Source organism: Thalassophryne amazonica, chromosome 1, assembly GCF_902500255.1.
Source record: "Thalassophryne amazonica chromosome 1, fThaAma1.1, whole genome shotgun sequence".
NCBI lineage: Eukaryota > Metazoa > Chordata > Actinopteri > Batrachoidiformes > Batrachoididae > Thalassophryne > Thalassophryne amazonica.
The window spans coordinates 25,559,058-25,563,493 of record NC_047103.1 but is presented as its reverse complement, the minus strand read 5'-3'; positions in this window follow the sequence as shown (position 1 = coordinate 25,563,493).

The window sequence follows — 4,436 nt, the reverse complement described above, 5'->3', positions numbered from 1 at the left end:
GAGTTGCATTGCGTGTATGTGAGGACTGTGCAGGATATGTACAAGGACAGTGTGACAGCAGTGAGATGCACAATAGGAATTAATATGCCTTTAAGGTGGAAGTGAAATTACATCCACTATCGGCTCCGAGTCCTTTCTTGTTCACAATGGTGGTGGACAGGTTGCTCAAGTGTGTGCACAGTTCTCTGTGTGTTCCACCAGCAAAAAGCATTATTCACCAGTTTGCTAGAAAACAATTAATGGAACATTAATTAAGTGTCTGAAATAATAGTTGGTTTTTTTTATATCAGTGTTTTTGTTGTAAAGCCAGCACATGAGTGTAAGGGAGCATGAACTGAGGTCACGCTTCACCACATCTGCAACATTACGGAACTGCCTTGGGTCCTGCACGACAAGAATTCAAACAGACAACTGGTTCATTCCCACATCTCAAGCACCCATCTAACTGCTGCATCCGGGTGAAACGTGGGCGTCCCCTTGACCATCTCCAGTCACTGGGGTCCTCAGCACTCAGGCACGTATGTACTGGATCATGTATAAAGAAATGTGCCACGTGGCCAAAATGTCAAAAAGTTGACATTTCCTCACAATGCAAGTGGTACTTTTCATCTCAGATACTGAAGGTTCCATTATAAGTACCATGAATTCCCTAATCAGTAGCCAGTTATGCATTCAAGCAAAGGTATCAGCATCGCCAAACACATCTGTCTCGAAACCTTATAACTCCATAAACTGTTCTCAGGCATCTCTCAATCTCACATTCCAAGGACCCAAAGACATTAATGTGTCAGCTGAGATAAATGGTCTCTGCAAGTGTGAAACTTCCACAACGTACAGAAACACGTCTGATGGCCAAATCCAGACACTGAAAGCCTGGATCTTAGTCTTCATCAGGGACAATCGCAAACCCAGACGTTTAGAATGGATTTCCATTTTATTCATTATGTCTGGATTACAATTAGAGCGATTGATGCCAGATTTTGAAATAATTTCAGTGCTGGTACCACCTTACAGGACACAACAGTGAGAACAACGCAGCATCCACGGGTGATTAAGTGGACAATAAATGCCTGATGGTGTGCCTGGATTTGTAACCAATACCTGGATAAGGACACAATACTCCATGTCAACCTTTTAAACCCATTTATTCCATTAGTGAGCAGTGACTTTTCAATTCCGGCAGATCACAAGAAAGAGACAAAATGAAAAAAGAAAAAAAGTCCCCTGAGGTCTACAGAAGCACAAGAGGCAATTCCAGCATATTGTCTACCAGGATGAGTCCAGATGAAGCCGGAACCAGCCAAGTAAGATGTGCCATTACCCTGCTTAGCAAAGAACTGAAAATCAAATATCCCAATTGGAAAAGGTAAAAGGAAAGTGTGCAGCAGGCTCTCGAGGGTTCTTTTTACAGGACAAGTGCCAGATTTAATCTGAGCACCATTTGGTGGCAAACAGGAAGGTAAATTTATGCATTTGTATGAGGAAAACAATGACTGCAAATCTATGTCAAAGCAGCTTTTCATTTTTTGATGGGGAAGCAGTTCATCTCTTTGCTAATTTAATGTGGCCTCTGAATTAAATTTGTATAACAGCCAGAGTTAATAACTTGACATTCAGTGTACGGCTCTGCTGCTTGGATAAGTGATGGTCGCACTTTTTATGTGGCCAAATTACTCCATTCCTCATAATGAAATCTGCATTTCCGCTATTATATTTTATCAGAATAGTTATTAACTTACAGAATATAACCACATGTGGCGATGTTACAGAGAAAAAAACAAGAGGAATCTTTGGGGATGAGTCGAGGATATGATTTTTCTTTTTTCTTTTATTTTTTAATGGGATTCATGCCAAAGCTTGTGAATAAACCATGAAAATTTTGACTTCTTTCCAAGATTCTTCTCCTGAGTGTCTCATCTCAATTACAACAGAGACGGTTTTGAGGAGAACAGATTCAGTAAGTGCACTCAAAAGCGGACACGATGTGGAAACACTGAAGTCAGTTTCTCATTTTTAATACACAGAGGACAACGAGTGACACTTAAGAAAGAGACAAATCCCCAAACACAGTACAACATGAAGAGTCTGACATGGATCTTCACACATTTTCTGCTGTCTTTGAAAGCATACTATATACATATACACACATATACATATATATACACTCAACAAAAATATAAATGCAACACTTTTGGTTTTGCTGCCATTTTGTATGAGATGAACTCAAAGATCTAAAACTTTTTCCACATACACAATATCACCATTTCTCTCAAATATTGTTCACAAACCAGTCTAAATCTGTGATAGTGAGCACTTCTCCTTTGCTGAGATAATCCATCCCACCTCACAGGTGTGCCATATCAAGATGCTGATTAGACACCATGATTAGTGCAGAGGTGTGCCTTAGACTGCCCACAATAAAAGGCCACTCTGAAAGGTGCAGTTTTATCACACAGCACAATGCCACAGATGTCGCAAGATTTGAGGGAGCGTGCAATTGGCATGCTGACAGCAGGAATGTCAACCAGAGCTGTTGCTCGTGTATTGAATGTTCATGTCTCTACCATAAGCCGTCTCCAAAGTCGTTTCAGAGAATTTGGCAGTACATCCAACCAGCCTCACAACCGCAGACCACGTGTAACCACACCAGCCCAGGACCTCCACATCCAGCATGTTCACTTCCAAGATCGTCTGAGACCAGCCACTTGGACAGCAGCTGAAACAATCGGTTTGCCTAACCAAAGAATTTCTGCACAAACAGTCAGAAACCGTCTCAGGGAAACTCATCTGCATGCTCGTCGTCCTCATCGGGGTCTTGACCTGACTCCAGTTCATCGTCGTAACCGACTTGAGTGGGCAAATGCTCACATTCGCTGGCGTTTGGCACGTTGGAGAGGTGTTCTCTTCACGGATGATGCGAAGGAGATGTGTTGCACTGCATGAGGCAAATGGTGGTCACACCAGATACTGACTGGTATCCCCCCCCAATAAAACAAAACTGCACCTTTCAGAGTGGCCTTTTATTGTGGGCAGTCTAAGGCACACCTGTGCACTAATCATGGTGTCTAATCAGCATCTTGGTATGGCACACCTGTGAGGTGGGATGGATTATCTCAGCAAAGGAGAAGTGCTCACTATCACAGATTTAGACTGGTTTGTGAACAATATTTGAGGGAAATGGTGATATTGTGTATGTGGAAAAAGTTTTAGATCTTTGAGTTCATCTCATACAAAATGGGAGCAAAACCAAAAGTGTTGTGTTTATATTTTTGTTGAGTATATATATACACACACACACACACACACGTTCTCCACTCAGATTGCAATAGCCAATCACAGATTAGCCTTTCTGTCCATCATGCTTGGTGCCAGAAAGTTATGTTGGATCCAAAAGGATCCAAAAAGGCTAGGACCAAAAGTTATATTGGATCAGTTCCCACTGACTGAGCTTACTGCCAACAGCTAGCCAATCAGAGCACGGCATATGAAGGTCAGGAACTAGCTGACAGACACCGGTTGAAAAAATGGTAACAAACATGTCAACAACAGCAGAAAATCATCTGCCAGTGAGGTTTGCCGAGTTCACAGAGGAGGAACTGGTGGAAATATTTAACTCCAAGGATGCCAAAAACACTAAGAAGGTAGACAAGCACACTACTGACATTTTAGAAGCATTCATTGCATCAAAATCCATCATATGCTATTCAATTGATCTAATTTACTTGACTCTTTGTTGTTTGCTTAATTTGGGAGGGGAGTGGAGAACATAACAATTGATGGATGGCAAGTCGTCCAATATAACTTTTCTTCATCCAATATTTCTCTATGTTGGACTCGTTACCATCCATTATTTGTATAATATATATATATATATATATATATATATATATATATATATATATATATATATACACACACACACACATACACACACACACACACACACACACACACACACACACACACACACACACACACACACACACACACACACACACACACAACAATGCTGTGAGTCACTTGAGCCATTTAAGGCCTTGTTCAAAAATAATGAAGCCAAAGTGTGACATAACCATCAGAATTTAAAAGTGGTCTTTTTTGTGAAATGTTATCATTTTAGTACGGTTATATATCAGAGTTTCAATATTTCTATTGGTCTCGGTTCAGTCATTGCTAGAAATTATCAGTGCATATATACTATAATGTGCTAGAGCGTAATGCTTGAGACAACAGTTGGTATCTTCTTTAGTCTGCAGAAGCCTGAAACAAAGAAATTCTGTCCATTAGTTCCTGCTATTATATTGAATAAGTAATATAATTATTCTGTTGAAGCAGAGGAGGAGATATAGCTAAGGTTTTGACACAAATAAATCAAGGACTTATTCTCAGCGTTACGCTTGCGACAGTTTTACCTTGCTTTAGAAATATGATGTTTT